Source organism: Bombina bombina, chromosome 5 (assembly GCF_027579735.1).
Source record: "Bombina bombina isolate aBomBom1 chromosome 5, aBomBom1.pri, whole genome shotgun sequence".
NCBI classification, from domain to species: domain Eukaryota; kingdom Metazoa; phylum Chordata; class Amphibia; order Anura; family Bombinatoridae; genus Bombina; species Bombina bombina.
In genome coordinates, this window is record NC_069503.1 from 1166227113 (window position 1) to 1166248604 (window position 21492).

Below are 21492 nucleotides of genomic sequence, written 5' to 3' on the forward strand. Positions count from 1 at the left end.
AGGGTCTCCTCCTGAGTCCACAATCCCTGAGCCTTCAGGGAGTTCCAGACTGCCCCCCAGCCTAGAAGGCTGGCATCTGTCGTTACTATTGTCCAATCTGGCCTGCGAAAGGTCATACCTTTGGACAGATGGACCCGAGATAGCCACCAGAGAAGAGAATCCCTGGTCTCTTGATCCAGATTTAGTAGAGGGGACAAATCTGTGTAATCCCCATTCCACTGACTGAGCATACAGAGTTGCAGCGGTCTGAGATGTAGGCGGGCAAAGGGCACTATGTCCATTGCCGCTACCATTAAGCCGATTACTTCCATACACTGAGCCACCGAAAGGCGAGAAGTAGAATAAGGAACACGGCAAGAATTTAGAAGTTTTGATAACCTGGTCTCTGTCAGGTAAATCCTCATTTCTACAGAATCTATCAGAGTTCCCAGAAAGGAAACTCTTGTGAGAGGGGATAGAGAACTCTTCTCTTCGTTCACTTTCCACCCGTGCAACCTCAGAAATGCCAGAACTATGTCCGTATGAGACTTGGCAATTTGGAAATTTGACGCCTGTATCAGAATGTCGTCTAAATAAGGGGCCACTGCTATGCCCCGCGGTCTTAGGACCGCCAGAAGTGACCCCAGAACCTTCGTAAAGATTCTTGGAGCTGTAGCTAACCCAAAGGGAAGAGCTACAAACTGGTAATGCCTGTCCAGGAAGGCAAACCTGAGAAACCGATGATGATCTTTGTGTATCGGAATGTGAAGATAAGCATCCTTTAAATCCACTGTAGTCATGTATTGACCCTCCTGGATCATAGGTAGGATGGTACGAATAGTCTCCATCTTGAATGATGGGACCCTGAGAAATTTGTTTAGGATCTTGAGATCTAAGATTGGTCTGAAGGTTCCCTCTTTTTTGGGAACCACAAACAGATTTGAATAGAAGCCTTGTCCCTGTTCCTTCTTTGGAACTGGGTGGATCACTCCCATAACTAGGAGGTCTTGAACACAATGTAAGAATGCCTCTCTTTATCTGGTTTGCAGATAATTGTGAAAGGTGAAATCTCCCTTTTGGAGGGGAAGCTTTGAAGTCCAGAAGATATCCCTGGGATACAATTTCCAACGCCCAGGGATCCTGGACATCTCTTGCCCAAGCCTGGGCAAAGAGAGAAAGTCTGCCCCCTACTAGATCCGTTACCGGATCGGGGGCCAATCCTTCATGCTGTTTTAGAGGCAGCAGCAGGTTTTTTGGCCTGCTTACCTTTGTTCCAAGCCTGGTTAGGTCTCCAGACCGACTTGTACTGGACAAAAGTTCCCTCTTGTTTTGTATTAGAGGAAGTTGATGCCGCGCTCGTCTTAAAGTTTCGAAAGGCATGAAAATTAGTCTGTTTGGCCCTTGATTTATTAGACCTGTCCTGAGGGAGGGCATGACCTTTTCCTCCCGTGATATCAGAAATGATCTCCTTCAAACCAGGCCCGAATAGGGTCTGCCCCTTGAAGGGAATATTAAGAAGCTTAGACTTTGAAGTGACCTCAGCTGACCATGATTTAAGCCATAGCGCCCTACGCGCCTGAATAGCAAAACCAGAATTCTTAGCCGTTAGTTTAGTCAAATGAACAATGGCATCAGAAACAAATGAATTGGCTAGCTTAAGTGCTCTAAGCTTGTCAAGTATATCGTCCAATGGGGTCTCTGCCTGTAAAGCCTCTTCCAGAGACTCAAACCAGAAAGCCGCTGCAGCAGTGACTAGGGCAATGCATGCAAGAGGCTGTAGAATAAAACCTTGTTGAATAAACATTTTCTTAAGGTAACCCTCTAACTTTTTATCCATTGGATCCAAGAAAGCACAACTGTCCTAAACGGGGATAGTAGTACGCTTAGCTAGGGTAGAAACTGCTCCCTCCACCTTAGGGACCTTTTGCCATAAGTCCTGTGTGGCGGCATCTATTGGAAACAATTTCTTAAAAATAGGAGGGGGAGAGAACGGTACACCTGGTCTATCCCATTCCTTAATAATAATTTTTGAAAACCTTTTAGGTATTGGAAAAACAGAGAAAACAGGCACTGCATAGTATTTATCCAATCTGCACAATTTCTCTGGCACTGCAATGGTGTCGCAGTCATTCAGAGTAGCTAAAACCTCCCTGAGTAACACGCGGAGGTGTTCAAGCTTAAATTTAAATGTTGCCATATCAGAATCAGGTTGCATCATCTTCCCTGAGTCAGACACATCACCCACAGAAAGAAGCTCTCCTTCCTCAGCTTCTGCATATTGTGAGGGGGTATCAGACATAGCTACTGAAGCATCAGAGTGCTCTGTATTTCTTCTAACCCCAGAGCTGTCTCGCTTTCCTCGTAACCCAGGTAGTCTGGATAATACCGCTGACAGTGTATTATCCATGACTGCCGCCATGTCTTGTAAAGTAAACGCCATGGGCGCGCTAGATGTACTTGGCGCCTCTTGAGCGTGAGTCCCTTGAGCGGGAGTCAAAGGCTCTGACATGTGGGGTGAGTTAGTCGGCATAACTTCCCCCTTGTCAGATTCCTCTGGTGATAAATCTTTTAAAGACATAATATGGTCTTTATAACTTAAAGTGAAATCAGTACATTTTGTACACATTCTAAGAGGGGGTTCCACCATGGCTTCTAAACATAATGAACAAGGAGTTTCCTCTATGTCAGACATGTTTAAACAGACTAGCAATGAGACCAGCAAGCTTGGAAAACACTTTACAGAAAGTTAACAAGCAAAAAATAAAAACGGTACTGTGCCTTTAAGAAAAATAAAAAAGGTCAGAATTTGAAAAACAGTGAAAAAAAGCAGTAAATCAAACGAAATTTTTACAATGTGTATAATAGGCTAACAGAGCATTGCACCCACTTGCAAATGGATGATTAACCCCTTAGTTTAACGAAATAAACGTTTTTTATCAGTCACAACAAACTGCCACAGCTCTGCTGTGGCCCTACCTTGCCATACAAACGACTTTGGAAAGCACCAAAACCCATCAGAGAGGTCCTAAGCATTCAGGGAACTCTGTGAAGGAAACTGGATGTCTCAGTCTGCAAAAGCTAATGCGCATTTAGGCGCGAAATTAGGCCCCTCCCACTCCTGTCTACACAGTGAAAGGCCTAATAAAACTATCCCTAGGCAAATTTAAGCCAGCCATATGGAAAAACTGGGCCCCAATAAAGTTTTATCACCAAAAAGCATATAAAAAATGTTTAAGCACTCCCAGCAAACGTCTTATATTTCAGTAATTTGAAAAATAATAAGAGTGTTAACTCTAATAGTAAGCATGATACAAGTCGTTATTAAATCACTGTAATCAGGCTTACCTTAAATAAATCCGGTATTAACAGCATTTTCTAGCATATACATTCCTCTAGAAAAAATTTAGACTGCACATACCTCATAGCAGGATACCCTGCACGCCATTCCCTAAGCTGAAGTTACCTCTCTCTTCAGTTATGTGTGAGAACAGCAATGGATCTTAGTTACAACCTGCTAAGATCATTAGAGACCACAGGCAGACTCTTCTTCTATTTTCTGCCTGAGACCAAAATAGTACAACTCCGGTACCATTTAAAAATAATAAACTTTTGAATTGAAGAAAAACAACTAAATTACACCACATCTTTCTAACTGCTTCCATGTTTGTCGAGAGCTGCAAGAGAATGACTGGAGGTGGCAGTTAGGGGAGGAGCTATATAGACAGCTCTGCTGTGGGTGATCCTCTTGCAGCTTCCTGTTGGGAAGGAGAATATCCCACAAGTAATGGATGATCCGTGGACTGGATACACCTTACAAGAGAAATTGGTAATTATTTCTTGCTTATTTAATTCAAGAGGGGTATCCTTTTAAATCATCATTGCTACAGTCCTGTTAAATATTATGTTAAGCTATTTACCTGGTATTTCTCAGTAACTGTTGAATATATATGGCAATCATATGTAATGGAAATCAGTCAGTGTTATAGATGCAATAATTCTCACTGTAGAAAAATAAGATATATGTAGCTGTAGGTATATTAGTGTAGGTATTAAATAGTCTCTATTGTAGCTATTAACTGGTGTCTATTTAGGTACAGGATATATGCATGAATGTATGTGTTTGATTTATACAGTTTCTGTAGAGTACCAAATGGTGTTCTGTTCAATCCTAAATTAGGAATGAGGTGAATGTGACTAGGAAATTCTCAGGAGATAAATATAGGGTTTTTCTACCCTAACATTGGCCACATAGACTCTGACACCACATTCAAATATAATCCTCAATCTTTTGCTGATAAAGAAAAATATTTCTCACAAGTTTTCCACTATTATGACAGTAGATGCTCATCCATCACCCTTAAAAATGGTGACAACAAGAAACCCACAGACCAGAGAGAAGTCTACTGCCAGCAGCGACAACAAGAAACCACAGACCAGAGAGAAGTCTACTGCCAATAGTGACAACAAGAAACCACAGACCAGCTCCAGACCAGAGAGAAGTCTACTGCCAGCACCGACAACAAGAAATGCACAGACCAGCTCCATATAAGAGAGTAGTGTACTGCCAGTAGTGACAACAAGAAACCACAGACCAGAGAGAAGTCTACTGCCAGTAGTGACAAGAAACCACAGACCAGCTCCAGACCAGAGAGAAGTGTACTGCCAGCAGCGACAACAAGAAATGCACAGACCAGCTCCATATAAGAGAGTAGTGTACTGCCAGTAGTGACCATAAGAAACCACAGACCAGCTCCAGACCAGAGAGAAGTCTACTGCCAGCAGCGACAACAAGAAATGCACAGACCAGCTCCATATAAGAGAGTAGTGTACTACCAGTAGTGACAACAAGAAATGCACAGACCAGCTCCATATAAGAGAGTAGTGTACTGCCAGTAGTGACAACAAGAAACCACAGACCAGAGAGAAGTCTACTGCCAGCAGCGACAACAAGAAACCACAGACCAGAGAGAAGTCTACTGCCAGTAGTGACAACAAGAAATGCACAGACCAGCTCCATATAAGAGAGTAGTGTACTGCCAGTAGTGACAACAAGAAACCACAGACCCGAGAGAAGTCTACTGCCAGTAGTGACAACAAGAAATGCACAGACCAGCTCCATATAAGAGAGTAGTGTACTGCCAGTAGTGACAACAAGAAACCACAGACCAGAGAGAAGTCTACTGCCAGTAGTGACAACAAGAAACCACAGACCAGCTCCATATAAGAGAGTAGTGTACTGCCAGTAGTGACAACAAGAAATGCACAGACCAGCTCCATATAAGAGAGTAGTGTACTGCCAGTAGTGACAACAAGAAACCACAGACCAGAGAGAAGTCTACTGCCAGTAGTGACAAGAAATGCACAGACCAGCTCCATATAAGAGAGTAGTGTACTACCAGTAGTGACAACAAGAAACCACAGACCAGAGAGAAGTGTACTGCCAGTAGTGACAACAAGAAACCACAGACCAGCTCCATATAAGAGAGTAGTGTACTGCCAGTAGTGACAACAAGAAATGCACAGACCAGCTTCATATAAGAGAGAGTAGTGTACTACCAGTAGTGACAAAAAGAAACCACAGACCAGAGAGAAGTGTACTGCCAGTAGTGACAACAAGAAACCACAGACCAGCTCCATATAAGAGAGTAGTGTACTGCCAGTAGTGACAACAAGAAACCACAGACCAGCTCCATATAAGAGAGTAGTGTACTGCCAGTAGTGACAACAAGAAACCACAGACCAGCTCCATATAAGAGAGTAGTGTACTGCCAGTAGTGACAACAAGAAACCACAGACCAGAGAGAAGTCTACTGCCAGTAGTGACAACAAGAAATGCACAGACCAGCTCCATATAAGAGAGAGTAGTGTACTGCCAGTAGTGACAAGAAACCACAGACCAGAGAGAAGTCTACTGCCAGCAGCAACAACAAGAAACCACAGACCAGAGAGAAGTCTACTGCCAGCAGCAACAACAAGAAACCACAGACCAGAGAGAAGTCTACTGCCAGTAGTGACAACAAGAAATGCACAGACCAGCTCCATATAAGAGAGTAGTGTACTGCCAGTAGTGACAACAAGAAACCACAGACCAGAGAGAAGTCTACTGCCAGTAGTGACAACAAGAAATGCACAGACCAGCTCCATATAAGAGAGTAGTGTACTACCAGTAGTGACAACAAGAAACCACAGACCAGAGAGAAGTCTACTGCCAGTAGTGACAACAAGAAACCACAGACCAGCTCCATATAAGAGAGTAGTGTACTGCCAGTAGTGACAACAAGAAATGCACAGACCAGCTCCATATAAGAGAGTAGTGTACTGCCAGTAGTGACAACAAGAAACCACAGACCAGAGAGAAGTCTACTGCCAGTAGTGACAACAAGAAACCACAGACCAGCTCCATATAAGAGAGTAGTGTACTGCCAGTAGTGACAACAAGAAACCACAGACCAGAGAGAAGTCTACTGCCAGTAGTGACAACAAGAAACCACAGACCAGCTCCATATAAGAGAGTAGTGTACTGCCAGTAGTGACAACAAGAAATGCACAGACCAGCTCCATATAAGAGAGTAGTGTACTGCCAGTAGTGACAACAAGAAACCACAGACCAGAGAGAAGTCTACTGCCAGTAGTGACAACAAGAAACCACAGACCAGCTCCATATAAGAGAGTAGTGTACTGCCAGTAGTGACAACAAGAAATGCACAGACCAGCTCCATATAAGAGAGTAGTGTACTGCCAGTAGTGACAACAAGAAACCACAGACCAGAGAGAAGTCTACTGCCAGTAGTGACAAGAAATGCACAGACCAGCTCCATATAAGAGAGTAGTGTACTACCAGTAGTGACAACAAGAAACCACAGACCAGAGAGAAGTGTACTGCCAGTAGTGACAACAAGAAACCACAGACCAGCTCCATATAAGAGAGTAGTGTACTGCCAGTAGTGACAACAAGAAATGCACAGACCAGCTCCATATAAGAGAGAGTAGTGTACTACCAGTAGTGACAAAAAGAAACCACAGACCAGAGAGAAGTGTACTGCCAGTAGTGACAACAAGAAACCACAGACCAGCTCCATATAAGAGAGTAGTGACAACAAGAAACCACAGACCAGCTCCATATAAGAGAGTAGTGTACTGCCAGTAGTGACAACAAGAAACCACAGACCAGCTCCATATAAGAGAGTAGTGTACTGCCAGTAGTGACAACAAGAAACCACAGACCAGAGAGAAGTCTACTGCCAGTAGTGACAACAAGAAATGCACAGACCAGCTCCATATAAGAGAGAGTAGTGTACTGCCAGTAGTGACAACAAGAAACCACAGACCAGAGAGAAGTCTACTGCCAGCAGCAACAACAAGAAACCACAGACCAGAGAGAAGTCTACTGCCAGCAGCAACAACAAGAAACCACAGACCAGAGAGAAGTCTACTGCCAGTAGTGACAACAAGAAATGCACAGACCAGCTCCATATAAGAGAGTAGTGTACTGCCAGTAGTGACAACAAGAAACCACAGACCAGAGAGAAGTCTACTGCCAGTAGTGACAACAAGAAATGCACAGACCAGCTCCATATAAGAGAGTAGTGTACTACCAGTAGTGACAACAAGAAACCACAGACCAGAGAGAAGTGTACTGCCAGTAGTGACAACAAGAAACCACAGACCAGCTCCATATAAGAGAGTAGTGTACTACCAGTAGTGACAACAAGAAACCACAGACCAGAGAGAAGTGTACTGCCAGTAGTGACAACAAGAAACCACAGACCAGCTCCATATAAGAGAGTAGTGTACTGCCAGTAGTGACAACAAGAAACCACAGACCAGAGAGAAGTCTACTGCCAGTAGTGACAACAAGAAATGCACAGACCAGCTCCATATAAGAGAGTAGTGTACTGCCAGTAGTGACAACAAGAAACCACAGACCAGAGAGAAGTCTACTGCCAGCAGCGACAACAAGAAACCACAGACCAGAGAGAAGTCTACTGCCAGTAGTGACAACAAGAAATGCACAGACCAGCTCCATATAAGAGAGAGTAGTGTACTGCCAGTAGTGACAACAAGAAACCACAGACCAGAGAGAAGTCTACTGCCAGCAGCAACAACAAGAAATGCACAGATCAGCTCCATATAAGAGAGTAGTGTACTGCCAGTAGTGACAACAAGAAACCACAGACCAGAGAGAAGTCTACTGCCAGTAGTGACAACAAGAAATGCACAGATCAGCTCCATATAAGAGAGTAGTGTACTGCCAGTAGTGACAACAAGAAACCACAGACCAGAGAGAAGTCTACTGCCAGTAGTGACAACAAGAAATGCACAGACCAGCTCCATATAAGAGAGAGTAGTGTACTGCCAGTAGTGACAACAAGAAACCACAGACCAGAGAGAAGTCTACTGCCAGCAGCAACAACAAGAAATGCACAGATCAGCTCCATATAAGAGAGTAGTGTACTGCCAGTAGTGACAACAAGAAACCACAGACCAGAGAGAAGTCTACTGCCAGTAGTGACAACAAGAAATGCACAGATCAGCTCCATATAAGAGAGTAGTGTACTGCCAGTAGTGACAACAAGAAACCACAGACCAGAGAGAAGTCTACTGCCAGTAGTGACAACAAGAAATGCACAGACCAGCTCCATATAAGAGAGTATTGTACTACCAGTAGTGACAACAAGAAACCACAGACCAGAGAGAAGTGTACTGCCAGTAGTGACAACAAGAAACCACAGACCAGCTCCATATAAGAGAGTAGTGTACTGCCAGTAGTGACAACAAGAAATGCACAGACCAGCTCCATATAAGAGAGTAGCGTACTACCAGTAGTGACAGCAAGAAACCACAGACCAGAGAGAAGTCTACTGCCAGCAGCAACAACAAGAAACCACAGACCAGCTCCATATAAGAGAGTAGTGTACTGCCAGTAGTGACAACAAGAAACCACAGACCAGCTCCATATAAGAGAGTAGTGTACTGCCAGTAGTGAGAACAAGAAACCACAGACCAGAGAGAAGTGTACTGCCAGTAGTGACAACAAGAAATGCACAGACCAGCTCCATATAAGAGAGTAGTGTACTGCCAGTAGTGACAACAAGAAACCACAGACCAGAGAGAAGTCTACTGCCAGCAACAAGTAATAAGCTACTCCAAAAAGATGACTGCAAAGCCAAAAGTAAGAGAGTGTTTCAAAAGGATGCTGCCTGCAAATTAAAGTCCTCACCATCTGTACAAGAGGGAAGCATATTAGCTGGGAAAAGACTTAGAAGAAAAGCCCAGACCAACTGTAGGTGAGAGAAGTTTCCAATATAATTGCTGCATCAACAAGAGCCTCTTTGAAACTATGGAAGTCATTAAGGAGAAAAGCATTCTGAAAAGTAAAAGGACATTCCCACTTTATGCTTTATTAATTGGGAAAATAAGGGTTACAGAAGTTTATTTGTTGCTGCCAACAGTGAGAAAGAGCCTCTGTGACATAGGTGATTACAGACATCATCAAGAAGGAAAGCCTTGCAAAAAGAAAAGGAAGAAAAGAACATTACCATTTTCCAGGTGCCATGGTCAATGACTTATGAGAAGAAGTATTACAGAAGCTAAAGTGTTTTTGCCAAACATGAGAAAGAGGCCTATATGGGTCTGTCGTGTCCAGTTTCTATGCTAAATTATTGCTTCACCTCACATGAACACATTACCATTGGTTTATATATATATAAAATAGATCATTGTTAGTTTTTTAATTTTCTTTTAATAATTTAGATAGCGAAACTAATAAATAAATAATAATTTAGGATGTTTACAGATAAGATACAAGCAATTACTCTCATAAGGTGTGGCCAATGGCCACAAGTTAGCGACTGTTACAATATGAGTAATTTGCTAAATATGATCAAATTATATATATGTATGTGTGAGATGTGACTGCTTAGTGTTCAGCTTGCTGCAAGTTTCTCAAGGACACACTTGTTCAGGGACAGGAATAAAGCAGTAAAATCTGTTAGTTAAAATAGTTTAGTGAAAAAGTCCAGAAGTCAGAAGCCATGTGCGCAGCTGTCCAAAAGTTAGAAATAGCATATTACCAATACCACTATAGTTATTCTTCCCAGTGTCTGTATTGACACTTATACAATGAGAGAGTCTTATAAGTGGGTTGGTGCTGTGCATAAATTGGAATTCAAACAAAAAATTGTGGAAGTATAGAAACTTGCCACAGGACAGTATGCACCTATAGCACTCTACGCCCAGACTTGTGGATAGTACTGTGTATGAGAACTTATTTAAAATATAACTTTTATTAAACTTGCTTAAAAACTGTACACAAATTACACACAACACATATAATATTAAAATCCTCAAAGTCAGCTATGTTTACTTATTGCTGAATAGGGTGAACACTAATATATATTTGGTGCCTTAATGTACTCTGTGTATCACACCAATCCAATCAGCATAAAACAATAGTAGTCTCCTATGTACTATCTCTGTCAACAAGGTTGTCGGTATGTATACCTGTATAAGTCTATTGTGGGTAATGTTAATGTTTCTCTTAGATCTATCAGTTCCCTGTAGGTCAAATAAATCTGTTCTCCTGATAGTTATATAATAGTGTGTTCCGTAGAACTAGATTATATAATAGTGTATTTCGTGTTCACTATGATTTATTGGTGGGTAGCTGAGTAATCTCCTTTTGATGGTTGTATCAAACCTATGTGTCTAGAGGTCTGAATGTAGACAATAATTTACTGATAGTGGATTAATAGCTTGTATTTGTACTATAAGTACCCCTATATTATTGCTATTGGGATATAGTGACTGTGTAGGTGGTAGTCTTTCCCCTTAGGTTGTAAGCCTTGGAAATAGGCTAGCTTCAATTACATTGATATTGTCCACTTTACTGGCTCCGATTATTTATAAGGTCCTGCCACCTGTACAGTTTCCATAAATTATATGATGCGTGTAGATGGCTTTCCCTCCTCCAAAACTGATATAATACTTATTATTGTAGTAGGTTTGCTGAGATGTCGTAATTACTAAATTAGCACTGTATTAACAAAGTAATGATACTAATAGTATAAATTGCTTGGTAATAAATCATTCTAGTTAACATTAGTATATAATTAATTTGTTGTGTATATCTGCCCTTGGGAGCCGTATGCACTGGCCGATTAATGTATTGACTTTTCAGCCAAATATTAATTCCCCATCCATACACCACTTACGTCTATCTTAGTCTTGGCAACAAGTACCAGGGTATTAGTATTATTAATATACAGTATAGCTGTCTGTTGTACACTTGTTGTATACGTTGCCTTGGCTCTTTCACCACTCACTAATTTGCGGTGTGTCTTTGTGGAGGTTTAAATTTACCCCTGTTAGTGTTATATGGACACTACGTACATACTTGTACTAGTGATAAATGCCGGTGAGAATCATTACACACCACAGAAGATCGTAGTGTTTAATAATATTGTGCTTCTTGGCAAAGGATGCCCTATTGAGACTCGGCAATGTCTACGCTCCCAAGCTTTATTGTGTAGTTTCCCTCTGACAGAATATTTCTGTATAACTTGGAATTGTAAGTAGTAATATAGGGAGTTAATATCCGTCTACAATCACTGTTATGTAACCCAGTATCATTTGCTTTGCGGCTATGATAATACCTATTATCAGTGTAATCTTAGTAATATAACTTCCATAGCTTGCCAGATTATATTTGAAACGCCTACAGTCGTTTGTGAATTACTCGGATATTAACTTTTTTTGCGCAACAATCTAATATAATATGTAAAAATGATCGTAACTTGTAGCTATTATAGTTCCACAAATTTCGTATGTCTAGTGTCACTAGATATTTTATATTTGCCAGGAAATTCCTAGTGTTGAATTATCGTTATGGATTTGGTTGTGTGTACTGAACTCAGAGGTCTCATAGACCGTTTAGAAGTACCTGGATGTTAACCCACAACTTTTGCTAACTACCGATACGATACCCGTAGTAAATTATTTCTGAATTCTCGTCACTGTTTCAATTGGTAGTGAAGTTATGCTACCCACACATCATACTGTCATAGCAATTATATAATTAAGCTACCCACATAGTTTTTATACTAATGACGTTTAGAAGTACCCGGATGTAACCCACATATTCTCCGGCTATCAATAGAATTACTCGTAGCAAATTATTCTTAAGTTCTCGTCACTGTGATTCTAATGATATTGAGTTTACCCACATCATATTGCCATAGCGATTATACAATTGAGCTACCCACATGATTTTTATACTAGTATCGTGCCGTGCTTGGTAAGGCTAAAAGTAGAGCCTGTACTATTTTAGTTTTAAATTAACATAGGAGACTGATTAATATTAACATAAAGCTGTTACTTTGACATATAAAAGGCGTCTGTCACTACTGACGCGTTTCGCCCGTAAAGGGCTTTTTCAAAGGCAGCGAGCCGCCAATTCTCCGGACATTTATGTGTTCAATTCTCAAGTAGTACCACCCCTTTCGATACCTGATTGGTTAGGGACTCTGTGGGTGTAGTTTTTGGTTTGTAAAGGTGGTATATACTTTTTACGTCTATGACTACTCAAGGTATTGTTATTATTGCTGTATGTGCTTGATTGTTGAAGTCATACAGCAATAATAACAATACCTTTACAAACCAAAAACTACACCCACGGATACTCCAGGCACTACTTTATACAGAGATACTCAGGTCATGTGCCAGGCACTACTTTATACAGAGATACTCAGGTCATGTGACAGACACTACTTTATACAGAGATACTCAGGTCATGTGACAGACACTACTTTATACAGAGATACTCAGGTCATGTGACAGGCACTACTTTATACAGAGATACTCAGGTCATGTGACAGGCACTACTTTATACAGAGATACCCAGGTCATGTGACAGACACTACTTTATACAGAGATACTCAGGTCATGTGACAGGCACTACTTTATACAGAGATACTCAGGTCATGTGCTGGGCACTACTTTATACAGAGATACTCAGCTCATGTGCTGGGCACTACTTTATACAGAGATACTCAGGTCATGTGACAGGCACTACTTTATACAGAGATACTCAGGTCATGTGCTGGGCACTACTTTATATAGAGATACTGAAGTCATGTGACAGGCACTAATTTATACAGAGATACTCAGGTCATGTGACAGGCACTAATTTATACAGAGATACTCAGGTCATGTGACAGGCACTACTTTATACAGAGATACTCAAGTCATGTGACGGGCACTATTTTATACAGAGATAATCAGGTCATGTGACAGGCACTACTTTATACAGAGATACCCAGGTCATGTGACAGGCACTACTTTATACAGAGATACCCAGGTCATGTGACAGGCATGTGGCAATACTCGCCACTTATGAACTATGCAGGAATTGTTATTTAGGCTAATGGTTAAAATGTTTGTTAAACTGTATGTTACTGTTTAAACTCCCTGCTGTTTCAGTTGGGAAAACCCTTGTAGGGGAGACTGTTTTTAAAAAGTGTTTGTTATTTTTGTTCTGTTGAAGAAATAGTTGTTGTTGACTCCCAAGCTACGTGTCGTCTAGTTCTTGGTGGAAAGGGGTTATTATTACAATTACCAAAAGTAGTTACTTGCTTGTCTCTGCTTACCAAAAAGATATTACAGATCCTACTGCCTCTCTGCTACAATTGGTGGCAAGCGACGGGATTCAAACCGCACAGCAAGTCGGAGGACATGTGATGTATATGAACAGACGATGAATGGGGACAGATTATACCAGACTAAAGAGAACTGCATTGAAGGAATTACTGGAGGCGAGAGGAATTATTGCCAGCAATAAAACCAAAGCAAGGCTGATTGCAGAGCTCATGGAGGGAGACCGGGTAGCAGGTACGGCCGTACCCATGGCGAACAACGAAACTGAATTCCAAAAAGAGATGCGGACCCGGTTGGATTTTTTTCCGCTACCCCATTCGGAGGAGCTCCTGACACAGACATCAGCAGACGTACATGAGTACTTGATGGTGACCCGACAAACCACCCCGAGACCCGGAGAGGGGCTACCAGTACACTCCAGTGCTGGTACAGGGAAAGCTAAGATTCCCTACCACGCATTCAAGGATCATACCGACAAGGAGGATATCGATGGGTACCTACAGGACTTTGAGCGATTATGCCAACTGCATAATATTAGTACCGCTGACCAAGTTCCCCTACTGGCTGGAGTGTTATCCGGACGGGCTGCTGAAGCCTACCGCACCATACCAGATGAGGACAGCAGGGACTACCAGAAGGTAAAACAGGCCATCCTGACTAGGTATGCTATTACCCCGGAGGCATACCGACAGCGGTTCCGAGACCTGAAGAAGCTGGAGAAAGATACCCACACTGAGTGGGCGCATCGGCTAACCAGGGCCGCTAAAGGCTGGTTGCAGGCAGCCCAAATCACCCAGTTGGAAGACCTTTTACAACTCCTGTTGATGGAGCAATTCTTCCAAGGGGTGTCCACTGAATTGCAAAACTGGCTGAGAGATCGAAAACCGTGCACGGTACATACCGCAGCGACCTTGGCCGATGAATACCAAGACGCTCGGAGAGCTCAACGAACACAGCAACGCTCCAGTATTGGGGTCACCCCAACCCCCACTACAGCTCCCACACCTCTGCTACCCCATTCTAGAGGGGGAATCTACCCACCCCCTCCCCGATACCAGACTCGATCAGCTATCCGTTGCCATCTTTGTAACCAACAAGGGCACATTCAGAGAGACTGTCCCAGGAACAAGAACCGATCCACCTGGAACAACCAGAACAACTTGTCAAACAACCGGGCAGCTGTACACTGCTACCAGAACGAGCCCCGACTACAGACCCAACCTGCAGTCTTCCACGAGGAACCCTTGGGCATCTTACACGAGGTAAACCCAGTACAGGCCGCTTCGGACAACCTACAAAGCCACCGCCAGGTGGTCTACATAAAGGGCCGACGTGTCCAAGGGCTGCGTGACTCTGGGGCCACCATAACCTTGCTCGGGCAACATTTAGTTTCCACCAATCAACTCACCGGAGACTGTGTAGCTGTCTGGGTGGCCGGGGGAGCCAGTTTACGGCCGAGATGGGATTTCCCCGGGAGATTATTTCGGACCGGGGCACCCAGTTTACGGCCGAGATTACCCACCAGTTGTGGAGAGCATGTGGGGTGAAACCCATTGTAAATTCCGCTTATCACCCCCAGTCTAATGGGCTCTGTGAACGGTTTAATGGAACACTAAAACAGATGCTCTGCACGTTCATGGATACCCAGAAGAACTGGGAGCGGTTTCTACCCCATTTGCTTTTCGCCTACCGGGAGGTACCTCAGGAGTCCACGGGGTTCTCTCCCTTTGAATTATTATTCGGAAGGAGGGTACGGGGTCCCCTAGACTTAATCCGAGAGCATTGGGAGGGGGAAGTCACTAGTGACGGTACTCCTATCGTACCATACGTGCTGGAGTTTAGGGAGCGCCTGGAGGCCCTGACTCGGACCGTCCGCTCCAACCTTCAGGCGGCTCAAACCCGTCAGCGCCGTTGGTATGATAGGGGCGCCAGGGACCGCAGTTTTCAGACTGGGCAGAAGGTGCTAATCTTAAAACCGGTCAAAAATGATAAACTGCAGGCCTCCTGGCAGGGCCCATACAAGGTAGTGGAACAAATCTGTGACACCACCTATGTAAATATGTTGAAGCCGTACCATGAACGCGCAGAGGTGAATGCTATTTGCCCCCTTGCCGCGGACGACGCAGACAGTTTACCTCTTCCCGACCTCCTAGGAATGAAGAACCGGAACGAAGGTCTGGGAGAGGTAGAATTGGGTGAGCGGTTAAGTCCTCGGGAACGAGCTCAAATAGCAGAGCTACTGCAGGAAAAGAGAGACGTTCTCCAACGTGCCTGGATATACTCGACTGGCCACCCATAGGGTAGAAACCCCAGGTCACCTCCCCATGCGTCAACCTCCTTACCGCATACCAGAATTGGTGAGAGAACATATGCGGAAGGAGATTGACAAGATGCTACAGTTAGGAGTGATTGAGCACTCGGACAGCCCCTGGGCCTCGCCGGTAGTTCTAGTGCCGAAGCAGGACGGCACGACCCGCTTCTGCGTAGACTACCGGAAACTTAATGATAAAACCGTCTCTGACGCCTACCCTATGCCCCGGATAGATGAGCTCCTAGATAAAATGGCTCAAGGCCAGTACCTCACCACCATAGATCTGTGTAAGGGGTACTGGCAGATCCCACTAGCCGAGGATGCCATCCCCAAGTCAGCGTTCGTCACGCCATTTGGCCTGTACCAATTCAAGGTCATGCCATTCGGGATGAAGAACGCTCCGGCTACTTTCCAGCGAATGGTAGATCGGCTACTGGATGGGTCCCACGAGTACGCATGCGCCTATTTAGACGACATAGCTATATTTAGCAGCTCCTGGGACGAGCATTTGAACCATATAGGGGCGATCCTAGATCGCATTATGGGAGGCAGGATTAACCCTTAAGCCTAGAAAATGTCATATAGGGATGGCGGAGGTCCAGTACCTAGGGCACCGAGTAGGTAGCGGGCAGCAGAAGCCTGAACCGGCCAAGGTAGAGGCCATAGCCAAGTGGCCCACTCCCCGTACCAAGACCCAAGTGCTAGCCTTTCTAGGTACCGCAGGCTATTATAGGAAGTTTGTACCTAATTATAGTACCCTAGCGAAACCCCTCACCGACCTCACCCGTAAAAACCTTCCTAAGATTGTTACCTGGAGCCCAGAGTGTGAACAAGCATTCCAAGAACTGAAAAACGCTCTCATAAATGCCCCTATCCTTGCTGCCCCGGATCCAACTAAACGCTTTCTCGTCCATACAGACGCTTCTATGTTTGGATTGGGAGCAGTGCTGAGCCAAGTTGGGGCTGATGGCAGCGAGCATCCTATGGCCTACCTAAGCAGGAAACTGTTACCCCGAGAAGTTAGCTACGCTGCCATTGAAAAGGAATGCATGGCCGTGGTGTGGGCCCTCAAGAAACTTCAGCCATATCTATATGGACAACAATTTTCCCTGCTCACAGATCACAACCCGTTGGTGTGGCTGAACAGGGTATCCGGAGACAATGCCCGGCTGTTGCGCTGGAGTTTGGTGCTGCAGCCGTTTGACTTAACAATCCATTACCGACCTAGGAAGCAAAACGGCAACGCCGACGGGTTGTCCAGACAAACTGAACTTGAACCTTGATCTGTGAACACTCCTCCGGACCTCCCCAAGCCAATCCGTTGGGATCAGACTGGGTATGCCGGTTTGGTTCTGGGGGAGCATTGTGGCAAACCTCGCCACTTATGAACTATGCAGGAATTGTTATTTAGGCTAATGGTTAAAATGTATGTTAAACTGTATGTTACTGTTTAAACTCCCTGCTGTTTCAGTTGGGAAACCCCTTGTAGGGGAGACTGTTTTTAAAAAGTGTTTGTTTTTTTTGTTCTGTTGAAGAAATAGTTGTTGTTGACTCCCAAGCTATGTGTCGTCTAGTTCTTGGTGGAAAGGGGTTATTATTACAATTACCAAGAGTAGTTATTTGCTTGTCTCTGCTTACCAAAAAGATATTACAGATCCTACTGCCTCTCTGCTACAATTACCAATAGTAGTTATTTGCTTGTCTCTGCCTACCCAAAAGATATTACAGATCCTACTGCCTCTCTACTACAATTACCAAGAGTAGTTATTTGCTTGTCTCTGCTTACCCAAAAGATATTACAGATCCTACTGCCTCTCTGCTACAAGGCACTACTTTATACAGAGATACTCAGGTCATGTGACAGGCACTACTTTATACAGAGATACTCAGGTCATGTGACAGGCACTACTTTATACAGAGATACTCAGGTCATGTTACAGGCACTACTTTATACAGAGATACTCAGGTCATGTTACAGGCACTACTTTATACAGAGATACTCAGGTCATGTGACGGGCACTACTACAGAGATACTCAGGTCATGTGACAGGCACTACTTTATACAGAGATACTCAGGTCATGTGACAGGCACTACTTTATACAGAGATACTCAGGTCATGTTACAGGCACTACTTTATACAGAGATACTCAGGTCATGTGACGGGCACTACTACAGAGATACTCAGGTCATGTGACAGGCACTACTACAGAGGTACTCAGGTCATGTGACAGACACTACTTTATACAGAGATACTCAGGTCATGTGACATGCACTATTTTATACAGAGATACTCAGCTCATGTGACAGGCACTACTTTATACAAAGGTACTCAGGTCATGTGACAGGCACTACTTTATACAGAGATACTCAGGTCATGTGCTGGGCACTACTTTATACAGAGATACTCAGGTCATGTGACGGGCACTACTTTATACAGAGATACTCAGGTCATGTGACAGACACTACTTTATACAGAGATACTCAGGTCATGTGACAGACACTACTTTATACAGAGATACTCAGGTCATGTGACAGACACTACTTTATACAGAGATACTCAGGTCATGTGACAGACACTACTTTATACAGAGATACTCAGGTCATGTGACAGACACTACTTTATACAGAGATACTCAGGTCATGTGACAGACACTACTTTATACAGAGATACTCAGGTCATGTGACAGACACTACTTTATATAGAGATACTCAGGTCATGTGACAGGCACTACTTTATACAGAGATACCCAGGTCATGTGACAGACACTACTTTATACAGAGATACTCAGGTCATGTGACAGACACTACTTTATACAGAGATACTCAGGTCATGTGCCAGGCACTACTTTATACAGAGATACTCAGGTCATGTGACAGACACTACTTTATACAGAGATACTCAGGTCATGTGACAGACACTACTTTATATAGAGATACTCAGGTCATGTGACAGACACTACTTTATACAGAGATACTCAGGTCATGTGACAGACACTACTTTATACAGAGATACTCAGGTCATGTGACAGACACTACTTTATACAGAGATACTCAGGTCATGTGACAGACACTACTTTATACAGAGATACTCAGGTCATGTGACAGGCACTACTTTATACAGAGATACTCAGGTCATGTGACAGACACTACTTTATACAGAGATACTCAGGTCATGTGACAGACACTACTTTATACAGAGATACCCAGGTCATGTGACAGACACTACTTTATACAGAGATACCCAGGTCATGTGCCAGGCACTACTTTATACAGAGATACCCAGGTCATGTGCCAGGCACTACTTTATACAGAGATACCCAGGTCATGTGACAGACACTACTTTATACAGAGATACCCAGGTCATGTGACAGACACTACTTTATACAGAGATACCCAGGTCATGTGACAGACACTACTTTATACAGAGATACCCAGGTCATGTGACAGACACTACTTTATACAGAGATACCCAGGTCATGTGACAGACACTACTTTATACAGAGATACCCAGGTCATGTGACAGACACTACTTTATACAGAGATACTCAGGTCATGTGACAGACACTACTTTATACAGAGATACCCAGGTCATGTGCCGGGCACTACTTTATACAGAGATACCCAGGTCATGTGACAGACACTACTTTATACAGAGATACCCAGGTCATGTGACAGACACTACTTTATACAGAGATACCCAGGTCATGTGACAGACACTACTTTATACAGAGATACCCAGGTCATGTGACAGACACTACTTTATACAGAGATACTCAGGTCATGTGACAGACACTACTTTATACAGAGATACCCAGGTCATTTGCCGGGCACTACTTTATACAGAGATACCCAGGTCATGTGACAGACACTACTTTATACAGAGATACTCAGGTCATGTGCCAGGCACTACTTTATACAGAGATACCCAGGTCATGTGACAGACACTACTTTATACAGAGATACTCAGGTCATGTGCCAGGCACTACTTTATACAGAGATACTCAGGTCATGTGACAGACACTACTTTATACAGAGATACTCAGGTCATGTGCCAGGCACTACTTTATACAGAGATACCCAGGTCATGTGCCAGGCACTACTTTATACAGAGATACCCAGGTCATGTGCCAGGCACTACTTTATACAGAGATACCCAGGTCATGTGACAGACACTACTTTATACAGAGATACCCAGGTCATGTGACAGACACTACTTTATACAGAGATACCCAGGTCATGTGACAGACACTACTTTATACAGAGATACCCAGGTCATGTGACAGACACTACTTTATACAGAGATACTCAGGTCATGTGCCAGGCACTACTTTATACAGAGATACCCAGGTCATGTGCCAGGCACTACTTTATACAGAGATACCCAGGTCATGTGACAGACACTACTTTATACAGAGATACTCAGGTCATGTGCCAGGCACTACTTTATACAGAGATACCCAGGTCATGTGCTGGGCACTACTTTATACAGAGATACTCAGGTCATGTGACAGACACTACTTTATACAGAGATACCCAGGTCATGTGACAGAAACTACTTTATACAGAGATACTCAGGTCATGTGCCAGGCACTACTTTATACAGAGATACTCAGGTCATGTGACAGACACTACTTTATACAGAGATACTCAGGTCATGTGCCAGGCACTACTTTATACAGAGATACCCAGGTCATGTGACAGGCACTACTTTATCTCTCCCTGTAACCCTCAGCAAGTCACTTACCTCCCCCGCCCTGTACCCTTTTGCGAGTCACTTACCGCCTCTCCGGTTAGTTACGGATACTGCGTCTGACGGTACCACAGAGGTTGCTGGGCCAATGATGTTGTGTGCGGTCACCATGGTAACCACGCCAGCCTTGGTCGGTCACATGATCTTTATTGGTCACTCCCTCCACGCACGGACCAATCACGCCGTGTGATGTTAATTCCTCCATTTTTTATTTTGGCAAAAGAGACAGAAACAATTTACACTTAGAGAAGCTTATGCGCGACCTTGTACACGTGCTCGTGTCCGTGTCTGCGCTTTATTACCTGAGCTGTAGCAACGGTTGGGTGTAGCAAGATGGCCGCTTAGTAACCGTCACTTGACCTGCACAACATGGCTGCCGCCTGTAGAAATGCGAATGGTATGTGTCGCGTGTCACTAGTTTGTCGCCCTGTGACTTCCTGTAGTTACTGTTGGTGTTTGTATTACAGGTACCTGAACGGCTCGTAAAGTGACCCTGTTACCCAGTAAAACAAGCGGGCATCACAACCTGTTGCTCACAGTCACTTCTGCAATACTTCGTTACTGTCCCCTTACTGACCTGACTGTGACACACACAGGGACTGACCTAGTGTGACACTCACTGCCCACCCCCACACAGTGACTGACCTAGTGTGACACTCACTGCCCCCCCCACACAGTGACTGACCTAGTGTGACACTCACTGCCCACCCCCACACAGTGACTGACCTAGTGTGACACTCACTGCCCACCCCCACACAGTGACTGACCTAGTGTGACACTCACTGCCCCCCCCACACA

General features: G+C 43.9%; 1 protein-coding gene across 1 annotated transcript in view; it reads right to left on the bottom strand.

Annotated features, from left to right (window-relative positions):
- The window catches only part of MAPK15 (mitogen-activated protein kinase 15), a 283155-nt gene extending 262194 nt beyond the window's left edge, over positions 1–20961 (bottom strand). The window contains 1 exon segment of the mRNA XM_053715993.1: positions 20724–20961. The gene's annotated coding sequence lies outside the window, so the exon portion shown is untranslated.
- Positions 20962–21492: the final 531 nt, after the last annotated feature.